This window comes from Phalacrocorax carbo, chromosome 5, assembly GCF_963921805.1.
Source record: "Phalacrocorax carbo chromosome 5, bPhaCar2.1, whole genome shotgun sequence".
Lineage (NCBI taxonomy): Eukaryota > Metazoa > Chordata > Aves > Suliformes > Phalacrocoracidae > Phalacrocorax > Phalacrocorax carbo.
The window spans coordinates 36391752-36415260 of NC_087517.1; the positions used below are offsets into that span (position 1 = coordinate 36391752).

Below are 23509 nucleotides of genomic sequence, written 5' to 3' on the forward strand. Positions count from 1 at the left end.
AAGAGGAAGTATTGCTGTAAGCTGGAAGTGATGGAGGCATTAAGCACTGCAGTGTATTTGTGGACAGAAGTTCCCAATCACTATGCCAAACCTCTATGCTCCTTTTCTTCCACTTATTATGGCTGTGATCATGCAAGCTCTAATTCATTTCTTGAACTACCTGTATTTATATAATTTTGGAATTCCACTGCACAAATGACTGCACAAAATCAGTCTCACCTTTCTATTTCATCCAAGAATGCGTGTCTCTGCCAACTGGATTTTCAAAAGTATACCTTGCTGGTCACAACTCAGTGGTATTTTTCAAAAAAACGTTTAGCTTTGTGTGTTTAGCCTTCCAGAAATTATCTTAATTATATCCACACTCTGACTTCTTAAAGAAAGCACAAGAACTATTAATACCACCAAAGTTTTATAACTCCATTAAAATCAGAAGATGAGAGCATAACTAGTATAGGAGACAAATTAAAATACTCTGCACACTTTGTAGCTCCTTCAAAAGAAGAATATTGCTGAATATATTGCTGCCAAAATAAGAATTCTTTTCAAGCAGTAAAACCTCAACATGCTGTTACTGAAACCTGGATGGCTCTAACACCCAAACTGAAGTCTACACCAGTTAATAGGTATAAACTTTTCAAATATCGTTGGAATCAAGCCAATGCAAACCAAAATGTATTTTGCAGGTTTAATTTACAATACGTATACATAACCAAAGAGCAGGACTTAATAAGCAGCAAGTAGGAAAAAATGTGTTTTGAAAGCAACCTCAAACTAAAGCAAATGAACCAAGAAGAGTTCTCCGAAGAGTCTCATAAGCCACCCAACATGTCCCATTCCCCAGGAGGAGGAGAACAAAAAAAGTCAAATGATTATACCAATTCCAGCTTCAGCGTTACTTTGGCATAAAAAAAGAAATACCAAAGGAAGGTAGTTGCTTGATAATCCTGGGGAAGCTGCTTCCTCTCCCATAATGCTACTTAGCATTTATGAAATCTTTCAACAAAGGATGTAGAAGCACCCATTGACATTACGTAAAGTTTATTAGTACTCCTATGAGATTATTATCATTCCGTCTTGTAGATGCATAAATAAGACAGACAATACACAGCCTCCCAATGTCACTGAAAAAAATTTGACAGCTGCAGTAAAATCCAGGACTTCTGAGTTTCACTGTTTAAAGATTTCTCTAAACTGAAAACATTTTTAGCAGTTATTCAGCACATTAAAATGAAGATATATTCTTGACAAGTTTTTACAGCAAGCTTAGATACTTCTTTAATTTATAGGGAGCCTAACATTACTACAGATCCAGAAAATAATTTTTCCGACAGAAGAACACACAACTACTTCATTAACTGACAGCTCCGTGGAGGTTTCAAAGCAGAAAATAAAAAGTGGAACTACAGACAGGAGAGGGTGCCAACTTCCACTAATTTTATGGCCCCATTCCTCGTGTTATGAACAATAACATAGCTAGGATCAACAGAATGGGACAGATGACACGCCTAACCTGTTCCCCCTGCCCCCGAGGCAAGGATTATTGTGCCCACGCTAATACCGAGAGTCAGTGAATTTCTACATATTTGTGGCACTCACCATGGATTCTAGTGAAGCTCTACAGTAAGGTCATTCTCCCCACTACGCTTTTGGGGTCCTTCACAGGAGCAGGCTTTCTGTCTTTCAAATGGTCCTAGCTGGCCATCCAAGCTTAATGAATCCTTTTGATATTGTTCGCGTCTTATGTGTCTTGCTTTGATGAGTATAAATAGGTCACTTGAGCAAGTTCTTTGCCAAATGATACTCTTCCTATTCATTTAAGTAATTTACATCCAAAGAGTTTCTCCTGCAACTGCCTGAAATAAGAGGAGGAGCAATTCACCACCACATCTTGAATTCTGCTCAACTATCTGATTTAGGAAATAATCATACATTTACCATACTATTTTCTTCAGCTGTTTGTTGCTATTTGCATTCATCATAGTGTCTTTGGGTTGGTGTCTTTCTATTGATATTTCATGACACTAAGGGGAGATCTTGTCTTCAAATACTTTGCCACTGCATTATTTACAATGTTTGCAGTCTTAAGATCTTGCGGGACTGGTCTAAATGCCTGATACAAATACAGGTCTGCACTGTTAGATAGCTTTCTGTCAAAAGGATGATATTTGCTCTTTATGGTTTTCTTTTCCCTTTTTTTAGTTAAAAGCAAAAGGGAACACATGCATACAAAACCAGTAAAACTTTCCTATGCATCTTCCCTAGGGTGCTCTGCATGAGATAAGCATTTTCACCATGAATTCTCATCCATGTATCACTTTCAACTTTGCCCCACAACTCATATTCAGGAGAGTTAATTTTTTTAAAAAAAACACATCTGCATTCTGGCACTGTGTCTGTAGTCTCCAGCACTGAATAGATTCATTCACATGAAACCAAATCTCTGCTTTGCTCAGGGTGATGAACAACCTTACTTGTGACATTTACATCTATTGATTTGCCTATTTTGTGACTACTCCATTACAATCTGTTGATCAAAATTATCTAAATTGATAGTTCACTGCATTAGAAGATCTGCACTTTTCTTCCCAAAGTCAAAATGTGGTGGTTTTTTTTTTTTTTTGTTGATTTTTTTTTGGGGGGGGGGGGTTGGGTTTTTTTTTACCCATACAAAGAACCACCCTTTAATACTTTTTTTACTTATCTGTATTCTACCAGTTTCAAATTGATATTTTTTCTAGACTCAAAAAGTCAGCAACCAGATTGTACAGAACTTCTTCAGTGATAAATGAAAACTTTCTAGCAGACATTGCTACTTCTTCCTGTTCAAAAAGTTAATTTTGAGAACTAGCTTTATTCAATAGACTTCTGGCCAGAGAATTGTGCATCTGCCTCTTCAGCAAGAGTTAATAAGCTGCATTGCTGCTGCTGAAAAGACACCTACCCAGTAGCATCAAAATTTGAGCACAAAATATGCCTGTAAAGGCTAAGAACATAGCTCAAACGCTCTCTGTTACCCACCACTAAAGTCTACACTAGGTTTTAGTGCAGTCCAAGCTGTATAACAATACAATTTTGTGATATCTCCAAGTACAAAGTCAGCTTTATCATGTTATCAGTCTGGGGTATTTTTAGGAGCACCAAAATCCACCACTCCCCAAACCAAAGAAATAAGAAATATAAACTTGCCTTTAAATTTGCCTTTGTTTTAAGTCATGCAACTGAGCTGAAATACTAACGAATTACCCCTTTCACTCAAGGTTAAAATACTGTGTTTTATCCTGTTCTTTTCATGAAGCCATATCTGCACAATTAACACAGCTTATCTGATTAACAGAAATTCACTAAACCGCAGGAAATCATTTATCTAAGCTCAATGGCAATAGAGTTACTAGGAAATCACCTGGCTTTGCTCTCTGTTCTTCTTAAATATCCATATAGCTACCATTATCATAATATTTGACACTTTCTTTAATCACATAAGGGTGTGCCAGCTTCATAGGTCATAGTTACATTTTACAGGTAGGAGAGCAAAGACACAGAGGCTCATACCCAGGGGAACACACTTCTCCCACCATGTAGCAGTAAAGGATAGAACATACTGGAGAGATCATATTTAAAATCATACATAGAAAATGCACAGAATCAGGTGCTAGGAAGCAAACACCCAGAAACACGCGCTGTGTTTTTCTGTGTGGGCATTCTCTCAAAACTATCAGAGATGTAGAATATTCAGATTCAAGTTTGAATTTTGAATAACTCAGCAGAGGGGAGGAATAACCTGAGAGTCTTAAGACTGGCAGTTTTAGATGAACACTGTCGTTCAGGAATCTCTTGAAACATCGTGTGAATCACAATCCACAAAATATACAGTACCCTAGAGATAAAAAATTGCAAAGCACTGAGCCGTGTCATTTATTCAAAGGTAACAGCGTACTCTTCATAGATCATCATAATACAGCACCCACTCCTTAGGGCTGCCACCTCAGCCCTGAGCTGCTGACATGACTACTGCCAAAGGCAGAGGGGCAGTCAGGCGTATTTTAAGAGTCTTACCTATTAATGTCCCAGTATGGCAGAGTAAACACGTTATAATGGACATGCCTGAGAACTACTTTAGGGGCAATAAGTCTGCAAAAAGGATTAAATTCATCCAGGAAAAGTGTTCCTGTCTGTTAAAGTAGATTTTGTTCTAAATCTAGCAAGATTCAGTCACTTTTATTCATAAGTCTCCTTTTTTGAATTTTTCATCTTCACCTCAAATTCCACGGTCACTTAAATACACACAAAAAAGAGGTGTTTTAAATAGGATACATGTCTACTGAGCCAGTTAGGTAAGTTTTTATTAATGACTAAATAATTCACAAAGTTTTTGAGCTGTCAAGTAGACACTTAAATAAAACCCCTCAAAATGTTGTGAACGAGGTCATTTACAGCCTAGACAATACTTAGGTGAAGCAACTCATCATTGCTCACATTGTTTCATGAACATTTTCAAGCCTAGCTGGTCTTTGTACCTCCATTCCAGGAGCAATAACAGCATCAGGAAATACAGTTGCAGAACTGTGGAAACATGATTTCTAGTACACCGAGGACCTTGAATACACTTTGGGGAGCTCCAGCCTTCCCACTTCTGTGGTACAACACAGTTAAAGATAAGAAAGAGACAACTTATTCTTATTATAAAAAGGAAGTAACCGAAAGCTGGGGGGAGGGAGTTTGGAAAGCACTTCACTGCTTTTATATTTATGCTATTATTAACCTTTTTTAATTTAGTTATGGTACTTCTGTCTGTAAAAGGCCAGAACCGAAGAGCCTCATCACACAATAACCAAAACTGTGTACTTGCCAGTTCTGGAACTGAATTACAGGCAGTGATTTATAAATATAAACCCAAATATATAAACAATATGAAAATAAATACAACATGAATTACAATAGAGTACCTTGATTCTTAACAAGAATATTTTATGTTTTCCTGCTAAATCCATAACCATTGAGATGTGAAATGTAATTCTTTCCCTGTCCCAAGAGCAGTCAAAAAAATATTGCAGTTGATCTTTTCAATCCAGGAGGACATAAAAAATACAAAACCCTTCCTACTTGTTAGGAATGTTAACTTTAGGGAGAGAGATATTAAAAATAATTTATAAATGAAAATATGAAGTGGCAACAGATTGCATTTGGAAGTTTAGAACGAAGTCTTTCAATTTCACATATCACATAACAAGTGTCAGATAAAAAAAAAAGACATTACCTAATAAATATCTGCTGCGCAAAGCCACTGAGCTGCTTACCACAGATGGACTGACTGGATTTTTATTTAATGCTTTACCATGACTCAAAAGTATGGGAAGAACAGGCTTGCATTTAAAAACAGGATTGAGGGTTGGATAGAGGAGGGCAGCGTAACTTCTCTGTCTACATCTCTACTACAAAAAATAAAACATACTATAGAGCTGTCTCACAAAATCATCTGTTTACTTGTAGTGAAAAGTATACCTCTGTAAATGCAGAATGCAATAGCCGTTATGTATCCCTAATAAGGCCAGATACTGTGTTTTCTTGTAGGTAAGAAAAGAAGCAAGCAGTTTTGAGGAAACATTTCAATAGCAGAACATCATAAACCCAAGTAAGCATTTAGGTAGGCAAATGGGCAAAGTGCACAGGGATTTCTTCCAAACACAGTTCAAGCAATATTTGTGGGGTGGGAGCAACTGGGACGAATCACAAGTGCAAGAAAAAAAATCCATTGAGTTTTTGGTTTGTTTGCTTTTTTAAACACAGATTACATGTACTCAGGCTGTTGACAGCCTTTCTGGAAGGCACTTAAGACACACCTACCTCCAACAACCTGGCATGCTGGGGAGTGAGTGGCTGGGGCACCATTTCACTCCTTGCGTCAGGAATAAAGTCAACCAGGCTGTTCTGTCAAATTGCAGCAGATTTTAAGGACTGGGGCATTGATGCAGCAGGGCATCCAGGAACTTCAACTGCATCAAGTAGGTTCCCCAGCTGCTGACACTTCTGAATGGCAGAGCAGATGTTGGTACTGATGAATCCTCCTCTTCTATAGGCAAGTCCTCAGTTCTTGGGGTTATTTAAATTAACAGGGATAAAGCAACTAGAATTACACATCTCAAACATACCTTCAGCTAAAGGGTAATTAGATTTTGACCTTACACATTATGCCAAAAGGCACTGCAATGCACCCATTTATTTTAATAATACTGAAAAAAGTCTGAGATAAAAAAGTTTTAAAATTATGTAACTGCTTGACTTTGAGATGCTAAAGCCTAATGCCAAACTAAAAAGGAAAATAATGCAACCTAGAAGCAGGTTTAAAAAAAAGGATAATTGCCTACAAAGAAGAATATTATTAGAAATGTGGCAGAATCTTCACCACCTGCAAACTTTCAGAAGTTTAATGGCCCTCTAAAAAGGAGTGACTCTCCCCCAAATGGCAGGATTGCTGGTGATTATAAGCAGCTCAAGGTAATACCTTGAAACAGACCTGGAAGCAATTTTACATTTTGTGTCATTTGGCTGCAGCCTTGGTTGGCTGCTTGCCAGCACCACGGGCAATAAAAGGAACCAAGAAAAAAGCAGTGATAAAACCAGTCTAGCTGTTTGGAAGCGGAAGCAGAGATCCGGTGGCAGACAGTCAGGAGATATGGCGGCAGCTTGGTAGAAATAGCGAAAGAGAGAAATGCAGTTTCTCCTACCCTGTGCCAAGAAAAAGTAAAGGCTGACAATAAGTACTAGAAAGTGGAAGAGCCATCTCTGCCAACTTCCACACCGGCTTGTACCGTGGCGCTGAACTGGAAACAACAGCATTAATGTACATAGGAAATCTTTCAGTAAATAACAATATTTTCTTGGGTAAAGCAATAGGCACACCTCAGTCCACAGAAGGGCCGTGCCAAAAATAGTCAGGAAAGAGACAAATTCAATTCATTTATCCTCAATCTGCCACCTCAGTACAGCGTTCAGAGACATCAGCTCAGCTTGACAAAGCCATTTAGATGCTAACATGGAGACAAAATCTCTGTATCTTAAAACAATTTTTAATAAGTAACTAAACGTAGCTCAGTCGTAAACTTACAAGAAGCATAGAACATCACTAAAATGCAAATGTCAGCGTTCATTAGCTTGCTCTAACCACATAGAAATATCTTCATTATGCTCATTTATTTGAATAGGCTACTAAAAACATAAATCCAAATACAGACTCTGGGCAAACAAATATTATGAAACAAACCTTTCCCAATGTTAAATGGCAATTCTGCATTAAGTACAACTGCTTTCTTAATCTTACCTGAAATTTTAACTGTATTTGCATATAGAAAAAAGAGCACAAGGCGCACTATGTGTCCCACCGGCCACTCCCACAGGTCTCCAAGAGAGTACTTAACACTAATTTATGGTATTACACTCTTGGACTTCCAAGTATCTCAAATTCCACTTCAGGGTGTTAGGCCAACTGCTGTTTAAATTATGTGTAAATTAGCTGATTCATGACCCTCCACTGGAAAAATCTGCCTTATAGATCATGTCCTTAGGGAGTTGAATGCTGTAATGACAACTTACCACTGAGCTAATCAAGAATCAGAAAATGAAGTTAAAATTAACTAAAGCAGAGGCACTGAAAAAAAAAAATCAATAGTGTTATCCAGCTGAACCAGGTCATGCATGCTAGAACCTCCTACCATTTACTACTGCAGTACATTACTGCTGCAGCAAAAATAAATTGTAACCCTCTGCAAAATAACATAGGTAAGTTGAAACATCTCAAGTTCACTACAGTGAATTTACAAGTTCACCATTTTGGAGTTTCCAGATCCTGTCACTGGTCAACATCTGATTTTGATAATGCCAATGATTAATCCTGGCCCTAAAGATTTCTGTGTGCAAGCCTATGCATTTTACATGCAATTTCTGCTGTAACTTTGCAATGCTACATTCTCCATGTACTCAGTAAGTGATGGCACTAAAACTACATATGCCTTTAAAAGCCCAAGGATTCAGTGTTCTTAAAATAAAGGACTTTGCACATAAAACCAGCTTTGTCTTTAAGTTCCAGAATTCCCGATACTACATAAGCCTGCTTGCAAATCAGCAAAAGAATTTATATCTAAGCATCTTAAAAAAAAAAAATCTGTTTCAAGTAAGTCTACATCTACAAAATGATTGTGTTTTGGACTGGTACTGAGTCCCATCAACAACATTTTTTCACCAGTGTGTATGCCTTTGCCCCATCCTGTGGAAGGAGAGACCTATTAGGTAGTCTTTTTCAAGCACAGAGATAAAAGGAGAACCCCATACTTATGTGGGAGAGATTGAGTTGTTGTCAGAAAGACATAATCTACCTCCTCCCATTTGTTCCCAGGATACAAGATTCTTTCGCAACTGGTAACCTTTGGTTTTTTATTTTAATTGTTATTTTTCCTCAGAGACACACATCTCTCTTTTTTCGTTTGTCTAAGTTCCCATCTGTCCCATGAGAAAGATCTTAGGCAAGAGTTCTTTGTTGAAAGTATTGAAAGAGTCTAAGGAAGAAAGCTAAGGACTTGTATACCCATTGTTTTATTTTAGAAAGTCAAGAATGACAGCCTTTCATCCCAATCATGCAAAAAATGAGAACCATAGGACCTGTATGAGGTGGGATTGGAAAGTAAGAGCACAAAGCTATAAACACACACACCGACTTCCTGAGAACCAGCAGTAACTGAAGCCATCCTTGGTCATCCTACAAGACGACACCATACCAATAATTTCAGATCCAAGGAACATTTACTTGAAACACAGTATTTGCATACCACCTACATTGAGGTTATCAAGATACAGAAGGGAACTGCAGACTAGTGATCTGTTTTTGAGAAGTAACGAAATCATGCCAGTACTTTGAGGAGGCTATAATATCATAGAAATAGCCAGCTTGGTGCCAGATTAAAGATAACCTTAGGGAAAGCCTACAGCATCAACACACTGGCTCAGCCTAATCTGACTTTAGCTCTACACTTTCTCAGAGATATTTCAATGGATTTTTGGATTTACAGTTAAATAAAGCGATACGCACTTGCTCTAAAGCACATTGCTGCAACTGAAATAAGGAAGCCAAGAGAAAGTTTTTTTGTCAACCCCTAGATTGCTAAAAAAATGCTTTTGCTTATACAGATATCAAAAGGATAAATATTTGCTACATAGTTTTAGCTTACCTTCCTTTCACTGAGCTAAACTAAACATTCAGTTTTCCAAAGGCTCCTAGTTCCCTAGGCACACTTAGACAACAGTAAGATTCATTTAATGTTTTTGAGAAGTATATCACAACCACTTCCATAAATACACTCTTCTCCATAGCATTGTAAGTCCCCAAATTTTCCCTTTTTTCCAATAAATCGATGGAAGCTACACAGGTGCTGCCTCTCTATGCAGACAAGCCTTCCTCTCCACACTAAAGAGAAGCAAGGAGACTGCAGCTTCAGTGGACTGTAGCAGTGTTTTCAATCTAAGCACTGAGTTATCAGATATAGAGAAGGGAGGGACATTTAAAAAAAAAAAAAAATCAAAAAAAGAGGAAAAGCCCATTTGTTATAGTCATGCCAACAAGCATCTCTCACTCAACAACAGGGTTCCTGAAACAGTTACGAAGACTGTGAGGGCTTTGGGTCAGCAGCTTGGTCCTGCCATACCCACAGCAGTTGACTTCAGGTCAAGCGTCCTGTTTAGTAGGGGTAAAGGACAGGAGGACCTCTCTAACCGCCGAAGTCTATAAACTTAGCTTTTTGGCGTTGTTACAAGCACTTAAAATGGAAAAGAAACAAAAAAGAATCTAACTTGAATCATTCATTCCAGTCTTAAAAAAAAAACCAAAACACAACACCACCAACAATACGACCCTCTACTCAGGCAAGAAAAATTCAAATATTTGCATAATCCTTTTCTGTAAAGCAGCTCATAGCAACAATTAAAACAGCTTACCCTTCTGCATTCAAATTTCTTGCCAAGGTACAGAGTAGACACTAATTCTCATGTGGAATACATCACTCATTTGTCAACATTTTTGAACCTTTGTTACTGCTGCTTTATAGTTTATGTACTAGAATAAAAAGAAACAACAGATATTAGTTGGGAAGTAGTGTATTATCAAAGCACAGAAATTATTTTCTCATTTTAAGAATTTTAGTGTGAACAGCTTAATGGAAATATATTTCACTCAATCTTTTTAATAGAATTCTGCTGGAAAGGTCTAAAACAGACTAAAATGCTGAGAGCAATAAAAATGTATTTTCAAATAGGAATTCTGATTCAAATATTTTCTCCCTAATATCCTTATCCACAACTGCCCTGCGCCAACAAAATAACCATTTAACACAGAGAACAGGAGCTTGACCATTTATTAATTTAATCCCTCTGAGATGCATACCACATGCAGCATTAGACCAAAATCCTGTTCCTTCAAGGAAAAGTTGTTTGGTAGTCTTATCATAAACAATAAATCAATAAATAAAATACTGCACTCCATTACTTTGAAAAAAGATGTGATACCATTTCTACAGACATTTCCTAGCATTTGTGGAAGCACAGTCCACTCCCCTGCAGAACGAGGAGTCAAAGAAGTCTGCTCTTGCTGTTTCTGGTTTTACCAGAGAGCAGAATATGACCTGATTCCTCCTAAGTAACGACCCTGGCCTTCACTCCTTGATCTTCTCCATTTTCAGATGTTTACAAAGAATTTTAAAATACTCTTACCTTTTTTACTGAACATTTGGATAAGCCATACCAATTTAAATCTTGATATTTTTGATGATGCACTGAGGTGTTTAGTTATACTATTCCCTTCAATCTCCTTGGATCTGTTACCTTTCAGATGTTGAGATATCAAGACCTAGAATTTTACCTAATCAGCCAGGGAATATTACTTCCCTGATCCATGAAATCAATAAGTGATTCTACATATTCTACGCAGACATTCCTTTCATTGGTCTATCCTTTGTCCTTATTGTAAAAACTCAAATTGCGAGGAATATGAACTCATGGTAGTTCTTTTCCTTCATTTCTTGTTTCTGTACTTCATTCCTCTTTCCCTGACACAGCTGCTTTCTTTTATTTTCTTCACATTAGGATAAAAAACAAACAAACAAACAACAACCCATCATAATATGCAGTCCTTCCCTACCTTGTACCATTTCATCTATTAATTGTCACATTAGTTCTCAACTGAGTTTCACCCAAATCAATTCCATTAATTATGTTTTCCCTTTTTCTTAAGTCATTAGTCAAGGTGGCAAGTAAAACCAGGTGACAGCAATGCCTCTAGCACCTTATTTAACAACTCCCTCCAAGTTGATTTATAAATTTTTTTTTTCAGTCAAGCTTTTACAAAGCTCTTCCATTCAAGGATTTTTAATTCATTTTTCAATTACAAATTGGAGAAGCACAAATGTCAGAGGCTTTTCAGCTACAGCACAGAGCCCACCAAAAAGAATTATAGCTTGACACACCAATGAATAAATAGGCGATACAATTAAAAAAAAAAACCACACACACCAAAACACACCCCAAAATTCTTTCATCATATAGCTCAACAGGACAGGATCATCCAGTTTCACTGCTGACCTTTTCTCAGCTTACCCTTCTTGAAGGGCCTTGTTAACACCTGTTAAGGCTGGAAAGGGTTTGCTATGGTCTGCTACTTGATAGTACCAGCCACAGCTAGACTAATTTATTTTGGCACCACATCAGGAACAGAAACCTACTCACAAGGTACTTGGGAGATGTTTACATTGGTTATTACACTGCTATTAGCTCTCTGCAGCCTGTTGGAGGTAACATACATAAATTGTCCTAGGCTGCACAAAGTCTGTTTGGATTTTTTGCTTCCAAAGAAACAAATAAACCTCGCACTTGTTGCCATTACCTTAGGTAGTGAAGACACCAGAGGTATCATCTAGGGAAATTGGAAGAAAAGTATATAGCAATTTAAGGGATGTACCCTTGACAGTGAAATTGTAAATTAAGGAACAAAAGTGAAAATAAATCAAAAGGAGGTTCTCAATAATGTTGAACTTCTAGAGTTTTCAGTGATTCGGCTAATTTATAAGGATGGCAACTGTTACTTTCCCCCAAGACTACAACAAGCAGCTTTATTTGGGTTCAAGTATTCTTACTGTTTCTCAAGGGTGAAGTAGCTTTCTTGCTAGGTCTCTCCCTTTCACTCAAAATAAAGTCATTTGGGTTTTGTTTTGGTTTGCCTTTTCAACCATACTTCTCCATTTGTTTTCATATATTGTTTTCTTTAGCTTGTGTCTCCTTATTTCATTCAAGTAAAATTTCAGTAACTGGCTCAGAATCTATTTGAAATGGGAATAATTTGTCAGGGTTACTCAGCTGGGGGGCTGTCAATTTCAAGACTGCTACAGTGTTCTGTTATGTTTAAAATGATGATTTATAAGCATTCAATTCCTTATCAAACATGTAACCCTTATCACTAGATCACCCTTATATCTTCATAGAAACACAAGAAGAAACAGCGATAAAACAGATAGACTTGATACTGAGTGATTGTCTGAACTATCCTCTTATTTTTGTCATCTCTAAGACTTTATACAATCACACATGCACTTGATATTTACAAGAGTGAAATTCTGAAGTTTTTACTGTGGTCTCAGTTCAGTAAGACAGTTAAGCTCATATTTAATTTCTCATTGTCTCTACTGAAAGCTAGGCACATGATCAAATATTACTCAAAATCTAGACCTAGATTCTTAATTAAAGTTTATTTTAGGTAAAAGCGCTTTGTTGATTTTGTTTTCCTAGTCAAGAAGAAGAATAGCACCAGGAGCAAAAAAGCTTCAGGACCTTGCACCAGGTGCTTACTTATTCTATTTATGCCACTATGGACTAAAGTCAGACCTACCAAAAGTTATTATCTTTGAATACTAATATTCCAAATTACTTCATCCAGCAAGTTGCTGATAGTATCAGTTATCTATGTACTTCAATTACCAGTGGTTCAGCAAGTTCATTAACTAAATCCTTTAATACTCAATACGGTAAGTCCTTTGGACATGCTGATTTGTACTGTTTGTGTATGCTGCGCATTCATTACTAGCTTTTCATCAACAAGTTAGTAAAAAACCACCATGACTTTCTCCTTCATTTTTCCTATAAACCTCTAATTAAGAAACAATTGATAAGTCCTCTAAAAAACAACTCTTCACAAAAAAAAGAAAAAGAAAATCTGAAAATTAATTGCATTTGCTATTTTACCTCTCATTCTATAATAAGCAATAATACATTTTGCCTTTCATGCTCTTCCTGTAACTTGGTAAGCTGAGTCCAAAAAAGACCCAGAAAGTATGACTAATGATATAGTATACTAGTAGAATAAAAGCCGAGTCCCAGTACATCAGAAAAATTTTCTAACAGGCTGTATACTGCACCACAACATTTAATTTCACTGCCTTGTTATTCTGCCAAACAAAATGTGCGTCAATTTTAGTAATTATGCAATACATCATGCTCACCTATTTCACTTGCTGCTATCACGCCCTTATAGGAATACCAACATAATAAATGCTGAAGGTCATTTGTGTTAGAGAGTATGTTCTGGAGTTACAACATATGAATATATTTTTCCCTTGATCTAATGCGAAATACATCCTGTACCATTTAATCATCATGACAGTACTGAACTCAACAAGCAAATGCTACACCATCACACCGATGCTCTATTTCTTACAATTTGCTTTAAGAAAAAAAATTGCAAAAGGCAGAGAAGTGGTAATTTCAGCTTTTGCAATAATGAATTTTTGTTTCCACTTCAAATCTGTACCGTTTGATATTCCAGACAGAAGATAAAAATCATTAACCTATTCCACATGCAGTGACTTTATGGCGCTACTTGAGCCTGTACAGCCAAGCACATTCTATCTGCCTGAAGACAGCAGAAGCCCTAAATCCTCAGCCCCTCCTCTGCAAACTCAGGTTTTAAAGACAGCATCTACTCTGACATTTTCCTGTCTACTCACACGGATCCAACCCAGAAAACAAGCCTAAAACACATATTTAAGTGCTGCTCACACCTATATTGAACCCTCACTCATGAGATTCAAACCGTGCTTTAAAAAAAAAGTTTAAACACTTACTTGCCTTTCTGTACTTTTTCTTGTAACTATTTGGGAACAGTATTCCAACTGTACTTTCCACAGTAAAAGCAAAACAAGAGAAAAGGTCATAGGACACTCTGGAAGGCAACACTCATTAATGCAATGTTCAAGGCTGAATCAGAAGGAGCAATGGAAATGGGAATCACTGACTCAATGGGTCTACTCTTTTTTGCTTATTTGTAGTTCACCCTACAGCACCTGAAGCCATGGTCGTAGCTTCCTGCCTGCAAACTGTTATTCAGAAACTCATTCATATTGCACTGTTCACAGTCACTGTAACCAGTATTTCAAGAACTACATTTATTAGGCAGCGCTCAGCAGGACGACTCAGATGTGCAGCAGGCAATGAACAGATGTGAACTCAAGGCAATTCACTGGCTATATTCAAAGCACAGACATTGCAGAAATCATGCAGAGAGGTTCTTAAACTGGAATTAGAGAAAGACATGGAAGTCCCTTTTCTTTTCCACTTTCATTTACACCTTCTGATTATCACAATAAAAATAAAACTATTTATAAGTGCATATATATATATACACACACATATATATAAGAATTGTAAAGAATTTTTTCACTTACCTAAGTAAGAAGGTTTGGTGATCATGCACAGGTCAGTACACCCACATCTTATAACACCACATGTAAAGGGAAGAAACTCAACTACCAGAATACATGCCAAAGTATAAAAGTCCCAGTACGTAGTAGAAGTTCTTTCTAAAAATTCTGGTTTTACTCCACATTCAAGAGCGGGAAGATGCCTCTTTATAATTACAGCTTAATGGAAGCTATGCCCATTTTAGAAGACACCAAACAGCATTTAGTCAAGGCTATAAAATCTGTGCAAGGTACAGTTTGCTTGACATAATCTCAGAGCAAAATGTTCCAAACAACTTAAACTTTGTTCTTTGAAAACTCTTGGATGAATAACCACACTTGTCCTCGTGGACACATACAGCACATCTGGTGCAGATACACTTATCTTGATTATACTATTTCAAAAAAATTTCCAAACCTTAAATCCACATGAAACAAAACAGTCTCCACAGCCCCCAGTCTCAACTAGACTCTCCTTTCCAACCTAGGTTACACCCATCCCTGTTGATTTATCTTCTTCAGTTCATAGATGCATCCCCTACTACATTCTTACAAAATTTCAGTGTGATTAATAGTCTCTTTCTTTTGCATGATATTTCATGTTGTTGTTCTTTTGCAGGTCCATGAAAATAATTTTTATAGATATTCTGGTCCCGCAGATGTAAAAAAGAACCTGCTATTGTATAGATAAGATTAGAAGCCTTCTATGTCTCAACACCTTGGTACCTATGTATGTTATGTTACAATTGGCTTTACTTACCACAAACTAATGCTGACAATACAGGGTATTTTTAAATATTGGATCTGTGGTGTAATGTGATACAATCTTGACTAAACCGTAATGCCAACATGTAAAGGCCTACAGTAAATTCTAAAGTGGGTGATAAAAGAGTACACAAAAGAATTAAAGCCACCTTGCAATATAAACATTACAGTAGTAATCTGCTATGGCAGATTAAGGAAGGAAGCAGCTAGAACACGGATTAGGTAGCAGCAACTGTGTTCAAGTTGAAAAGAAACCTCTTGACAAGTCCTATGCTTGCCTACATAACCTGTTTCCCATACAGTCTTTGAATACAGTTGGTGCAAAGGGGAGCTTTCAAGGAAATTAGAATTAGCAAAACAGTACAAAAATTTAAAAATCCACTATACCAAGTTCTTCTCTTAAGGTTAATTCAGGGAGCAGGGCGTTAGGGTGCATCAGGGGAGAGCTCTGACTTTTCACAGTTCAGAATTGCATTGTACTCTGTACAAGGGGGGCGGGGAAGATTAAGTGAATTCCCAGATTAGACATTATCATTTCCCACACTTTAAATAAGAAAATATTTGCAAAGATGAAGCTAAAGGTGTAGGCATTCTTAAGCAGGGAAGAAACATTGAAGTAGAATATCGCTTAATTCCTCTGTATGACAGAAATTTATCCTAGGGGTTTTTTTGAAGATCTCTAGGACTAGAGAAATGAGCAATATATACAACGCTATCACAGGATGCAACAACTATTTCATTCCTATGTGTTAATTTATGCCTAAGTAAGTTAGAATATCTCTGACCAGAGCAAGGAAAACCTCCTTAAAATTGCAGAGAAGACCCAAAATCTGAGCACACCCTAAAGAACCAAAGGCAAGAAATGCAATCTGTCTAAAATCCTACTCATCCTACAGCTTCTTGATAGGCAGCAGGTCCATTTAAGGATATGCATGTATATTTTTAGCACAGTAATATGGGATGCTTAAAACCGATTCAGAGCACATCTTTAGGACACGCATTTTCATCTGCCTCACCAGGTATCCAGGCAGTGCCTCACCACTGACAGCTCAGCAGCTGCGGGACTCAGCAGAGATCATTCCTTCATACTCCCCTACAGATACTGGGTAGGAGTACAGGGATATTTTAGCCAGCTAGCAAAAGTCACTGGCTAATCTGAATTACTCTGCTCAGCACAGACGAGCCAACTATGACTCACTGACTAGCCTTCACTGCTGTGATGAGGGTTGATCTAACTGCCAAAACAAACAAAATAGTTAATGAACCCATTTTATTTTCAGACAATACATTTCATATTTTGTTTTTCTTGATAATGTCATGAATTTGTTTTCTGCTTGTTCTATTACTACCCTCACTAAAAATCAATAACATAGAAAACACGACAATTTACACTCTGCAGGAGTGCTGGACTACATAAATTTTCATAAAAACGCAAAAGAATAACAAAGCATAAATATCAGATGGGCCAGTGACTTGGTACAGTTCAATGCTTATTTCTTACCTGACCATTAAATGTCACCTAACCACACCTCAATTACTGATGTGGAGAATGGAGACAGTATGAAAGCACCAAGCTGAATGGGTAAGCAAAACACTCCTGGAAAAATTAGAAAAAGACTCACAGGAGTTTTCAGGCTTTGACGGTTTGTGAATAGCAAGTCCAGCAGTGCCTTATTCCTGGTTGGCACATCTAACACTTGTATCAGGAAGCAGTCCTCTATGCATTCCAGGAACTTGGTGGATGACATGTGAGCCGCCGTATTGTTCTTCCAGCAGATGTCTGGGTAGTTGAAGCCACCCATCAGGACCAGGTTCTGTTGGCCTGAAGCTTGCTTTAGTGCCCCAAATATTGCTTCGTCATCGTGGTTAGAAGGTCGATAGCAGATGCCCACTGTGAGGTCCTGCTTGGACATGACCCCTTTGACTTCAACCCAGAGGCATTCAATAGAGCAGTCGCAACCACCATAGTTGACTTCAATACATTCAAGGTTTTCCTTAACGCAGAGTGCAACTCCTCCACCTCTTCTACCCTGCATGTCCTTACAAAAGAGCCTGTAACCATCCATTGTGATCCCCCAGTCATTTGAGTTGTTCCACCATGCTTCAGTTACTCCTGTGATGTCATACCCTTCTCAGTGGGCACGGAGCTCCAGTTCCTTCTGTTTGCTACCTAGACTGCATGCATTTGTGTACATACACTTGAGGTGATTATTCTTCTGTTTCACTCACCTCTTGGGAGACAGAGCTAAGGAACCTTTATCACCACACTTCACACTTCTTGGCCTCTGTCTTTACCAACACTGTTGGGTCCCAGGCTTTGGGAATGAAATTGCCAGTTCATCCAAACACTGACCCACCATCAGTGAAGGAAGAGTTAGTACATGAATTACTACAGGAGCTTGACCCCTACAAATCGATGGGCCCTGATGCCATCCACCCGAGAGTGTTGAGAGAGCTGGCTGACATCATTGCAAGGCCACTCTCCATAATCTTCAAGAAGTCATGGAGAACAGGAGATGTCCCAGAAGACTGGAGGAAGGCAAATGTTACCCCTATCTACAAGAAAGGCTCAAGGGAGGATCCGGGTAACTATAGGCCCATCAGCCTTACTTCAATCCCTGGGAAAGTTATGGAACGAATCCTCCTGGGGGCCATCACAAGTCAAATGAAGCACGTGATTGGGAAAAGCCAACATGGCTTCACTAAAGGCAGATCGTGCTTGACAAACCTGGTGGTCTTCAATGCCAAAGTGACTTGCCTGGTTGACATGGGGTGGGCAGTGGACACTGTCTACCTGGACTTCTCCAAGGCCTTTGATACGGTTCCCCACAGTCTCCTCTTGGAGAAATTAATGCGTTATGGCCTAGACAAGTGGTCTGTGCAGTGGGTGGGGATCTGACTGACAGGCTGCACCCAAAGGGTGGTGGTAAATGGCTCCTTTTCAAAGTGGGAACCTGTCACAAGTGGGGTCCCCCAGGGATCAATATTGGGCCCAATGTTATTCAACATCTTTATAAGTCATCTCGATAACGGCATCAAGTGTAGCCTGATGAAGTCTACGGATGACACCAAACTGAGTGGGGAAGTAGACACTCCAGAAGGGAGAGCTGCTCTGCAGGAAGATCTGGATAGGCTGGAAGAGTGGGCCAGCAAGAACCTTATGAAGTTCAACAAGGAGAAGTGTAAGGTCATGCACCTGGGAAAACATAATCCAGGAGTGTAGCACAGGCTGGGATCCACCTGGCTGGAGAGCAGCTCTGTGGAAAGGGACCTGGGGGTCCTGGTGGACAGGAAGCTCAACACGAGTGAACAGTGTGCTGCTACGGCCAAGAAGGTCAACAGGATGCTGGGTTGCATCAAAAAGGGCATCGCCAGCAGAGATAAAGAAGTCATTATCCCACTCTACTCAGCACTTGTCAGGCCACACCTGGAGTACTGTGTACAGTTCTGGTCCCCGCTCTACAAAAAGGATGTGGACAGGCTGGAAGGGGTCCAGAGAAGGGCCACCAAGATGATCAGAGAACTGGGAAGCCTGCCATATGAGGATAGGCTGGGAGAACTGGGTTTGTTCAGCCTTGACAAAAGGAGGCTTAGAGGGGATCTCATCACCATGTACCAGTACTTAAGGGGCAGCTACAGAGAAGATGGTGACTCCCTTTTTACATGGAGTCCCATGGAGAGGACAAGGGGGAATGGACACAAGTTGCTCTTGGGGAGATTCCGATTGGACACCAGAATAAAATTTTTCACAGTGAGGACAGTCAACCATTGGAATAATCTCCCCAGGGAAGTGGTTGACTGGGCCACATTGGACACCTTTAAGATTCGGGTGGAGAGGGTGCTGGGCCATCTTGTCTAGACTGCGCTCTTCCTAGAAAGGTTGGACTAGATGATCCCTGAGGTCCCTTCCAACCTGTGATTCTGTGAGTTTTCAGCTATCGGTAGCTGGTATTTATTTTGGAGGGCAAATTAAGTAGGGGGTGCTGACAGAAATTAAAATATGTTTTGCCGTATGATAAGTACTGTGTATTAATGAGTCTTCTACTACTATACCTCAATGTATTAATTTTAATCTTCTCCAAAATATTTATATGAAACTGGATCAAAACAGTTATCAAAAAAGAACTCCATATAGTTCTACCATGAAAGCTAATATATAGCTCCTTGCCTTATAATGGAAAATGCCAGCCTGGAGTTCATTAAGAAACAATCACACAAGTTTTTCCTCAATAGCCAGCCTTTACACACATACAAACCCCTTATTCTCATATAAACTGATTTGCTGATATAAATACATATGATATATTTCTTTACAAATGGAACTACAAAAGCTTGTCACAATACACTTTAATGCATATTATAAAAGACGCCACAAAACCAAGAAAACCTCACTGACATTTATTTTCTGCTAGAAAAGAGCAGGGTGAGAAGTCTTTATATGTCTATAGTGTCCATAAAAAAACCCAAGCCAAAAATATTCGACTGTGAGAATATTTTAATGTGGTGATTTTAAAAAATGTTTTTCTGATCTATACCCACATGCTAGCTCCAGAAAACCTATTAGATTAAGTAGTTTCAAGCAGATCATGACAAGTCTCATGACATAAAAGAACAGTGATAAATCAGCACACTAATTCACGGGAAAAAAAAAATTCATAAAGCAGTGAATTACTCTCCTTTATTTCTTAAGGAACGGGTAGGAATATGTATACATGCAAGCACATAGACTTGTGTGTGTGTGTATATACGTGCATAGAGCACCAATATACAACTTCTCTGCATTTTATATTTCAGTCACTCATCTTAGTGGTACTGATCCCAAGGGAGCCTCAAAAGCAGGCAAGCAATCTTTTCTTCAGCTGTTTACTCCTTTCCCCTTTAAATTTGAGTGGGGATGAGACAGGGAGAACGATGAAAGGCTCAGAAGCTGTCATTTTGCAATCAAGAAACACAAACTTCTCAATTTAGGAGCTGGGATTTGGAACTCTTTCCCCTGTAAACATAATTACAGTATTGCTTCTTGCTCAACATGACTCATGCAACACCACTTTGTTTTCTCTGGATTTAAACAAGTGAGGATGCCAAGAGTCAGAGTTCCTTGCTGACAGTAAAAATACCTCTGCCTCCAAGAGCAGCTTTGCCCTCTGAGCTGTTCTGCACTGCACTGAATTTATTCCCACAAGATCCCTCTTCATTGTAAAAAAGGTTTATACTGTAACTCTGTGTAGTGTGGTTTTACCAGTTGGTAAGAATGGTCTCCTCATATGGCTCCTATAGCCTGGCAAGTTCAAAGTATTGCTCATATTACCCAGAAACACTGCCCATGCACATCCACTGCAGAATTACTAGAGGCAAATGAAATCAGCCCAGAACACATCACACTCACCATGCAGCAAAAAGCAGTCTCTACAGCAAGAAACACCAGTGATGCCTTGAGGACATACTGCAAACACATCTCTCTGACTAGGAAATTTTGTGTTAAGACAGGAAAGTCACACATCACTGTAAAATCATGAGTCAAACATTTAAGAGCAGCTGTTAAATATTTAATGGCAATCCTCGTGAAACATCACTAGCAAACATAGATGAAAATAATAAGAAACCACCCAAACAGCACTTTAGTTGTACTAAGCCACATTTCAGTGTGCACTCCAGGCATTATTTGTTATCACAGTGAGAAAACAAGATAGTGATGATAAACATTGTCTAAAGACAAATATAAAGTTGGGAAATGAGCTAGACGAGACAGGGAAGGTGGAGAATAGACACAAAGTAGTTAAATTCCATTCCTGAACGGGGTGGTGGGGCGGGGGGGGAGGGAGGGGAGGGAGGGAAATCTATAGTAAATGACTGCACTAAATTTATTCCCCCATCCCACAAAGCCTTGGAAATATTCCTTTTACAATTCAAAAAGACAATCTTGTGCTTAGTATGTTAAGTAAACAAAGCTGAGAATTGAGCGAGGAATGCCAGAAAAGCTTTCCAGTTTGCTAAGCTGACATACACATAGAAATACAAGGCTGTGGTTAAGTTCAACTACCTACCACACTAATTATTCACTCCTGAAAAAGCTGTATTTTTCAGGCTTTACTGAAGTCCAAATCTCAATACACAAATGAAGGTTATTTTGAAATAGCCAACACATAAGCCTCATCATGTGTCCTAACTTCTCTTTTTAATAGGACACGAAAACATCTGCACGTCGGAGGCCACCCTAGGTTTACCTCACAACATTCCTCAGTTCTAAAAACATATTTCAAGTTTGAGACACCAAGGCATCATACAGATTAAGTCTGAGCTTTTCAGCAAGCACTAAACTTAGTTCTCAGGCTTACAAGTTTCATAATTTACAACCTGTGAAAATCCAGAGAATTGATTGACACCTGCTCCTCACCCCCAGAGGAACAGGCACATCACTGTTTCTAAGCAACTAGATACGCTGATTTTTCAGCACAGGTTCTCTAAATCTAGTAGTCCTATAAAACCGCAACCAAAACTAGAATTTAAACCTTTCTCTGTAAGGCTGCAGTCTGCTTGCCTCAAGCAGATTTAAGGAAGCACATGCTCTGCTTCTCCCCTCCTGTTTGGATAGCAATTTTGATTTAAACACTCTGACAAGTTATTCATTTGGGGCCAGTTTTAAAGTAAAGAATTGTTTTTATGTGGTTATAAAAGTTTGATTAGGCTTGTGATTTATAAGAAATTATTTAAATCAGGCCATGTTATAGATGACAGCTTGCCTAAAACCATGCAGCCCAGAGCTGCATTAAACAGAGTAACTTGAGCATCACAGCCCTTGAAAACATGACTTATGATGATTTAATCTTTCCACAAATGGGTATAGAAAGAAAACAGAACCGTTATGCCTGGAAAAAAAAATTGCCAACACAGATACTGTAGCCTAAGTAATTTTCTAAACAGCCATATTACTTCCCAATAATAAAATACATTTGCTTTGTATCTAGACAGAAAATAGTAAGCAAATGCATTAGACATCAAAATATAATTTAGTTGAACTCTTCAGTCCTGGATTTATTTAGGAAAAAAACCCAAACAACTTGAAGTTTTCCAAACAGTAAATAAAAACAGATTAAGAGCTCCAAAGCATACAATACTCAATCCCAACTAACTGATCTCTTTTAACATGATGTCGATAGCAGCCACGTATTGATAAACAGTCACATTTGGAGCAACAGTGACATCACTTCGCATGAGAAAATGTCCTCAGTACAGAAATTACCCAAAGGACAAAATTTATATCTTATGATACATTAGATGTAGCTACTTTAATTGCTGCTGTTATCAAAACTCATGAATAAAAGCAATGTCAACATCTATTGATTCAATAACACTCAGGACCGTTGATCAAAAATGCCTTCATTATTAAAGCTAGAGAATTTTGTTCAACAATGCTCAACCAACTGCTATGGATTGGCAGGGTTCAGAGATTAGCCTCTGCCAACTGCACATGAATATGTATCAAGTGTTCATTTGATTAGTAAAAAAGAAGTTACAGTGATTACAACTAAAATATATAGAACATCATTTAAAGAAAGACTAGGGAAGCAATTTCAGCCCACAGGATTCCCACATCAGATACAATGACACCAGAAGAACACACACTGACCCTCCAAATATTCTGCAACACATCACTTCTAACCTAGGCTTTAAAAAGAAAACAAACCACACCCACAACCAAAGCAAACTAAAAAATACACCAAAAAGAAAATTACCAAATCAGCATAGACAGGCTGAGACACCCGCAGTTGCCAACAGGAAAGACTAACATTAGTCAATCTCTCTGAAGGCGAAAACTCCATCCAGCTTCCAGAAAAAGTTGTAATCTTAATCACTGTCTTCGCCTAAGAATCTGAATATACACAATTCCAACTGCAGAATGATTCCCTCTCTTAATATCTTGAGATCATATTGGGAACACTGCTGCCACATACTCAATACTCCTCACAAAAAGTCTTCAC

At 38.4% G+C, this 23509-nt stretch overlaps 1 protein-coding gene across 6 annotated transcripts in view; it reads right to left on the minus strand.

The window, feature by feature from the left end:
* GULP1 (GULP PTB domain containing engulfment adaptor 1) overlaps positions 1 to 23509 on the minus strand; it is a 153202-nt gene that overhangs the window by 92485 nt on the left and 37208 nt on the right. For 2 of the 6 annotated variants that reach the window (XM_064452033.1, XM_064452034.1), the window contains one exon: positions 9982 to 10099. The exons of 3 other annotated variants lie outside the window; for them this stretch is intronic. The gene's annotated coding sequence lies outside the window, so the exon portion shown is untranslated. Of the gene's footprint in view, positions 1 to 219; positions 374 to 1599; positions 1757 to 9981; positions 10100 to 23509 lie in introns of those variants that run through there. One more of the 6 variants, XM_064452035.1, reaches the window with a different exon arrangement.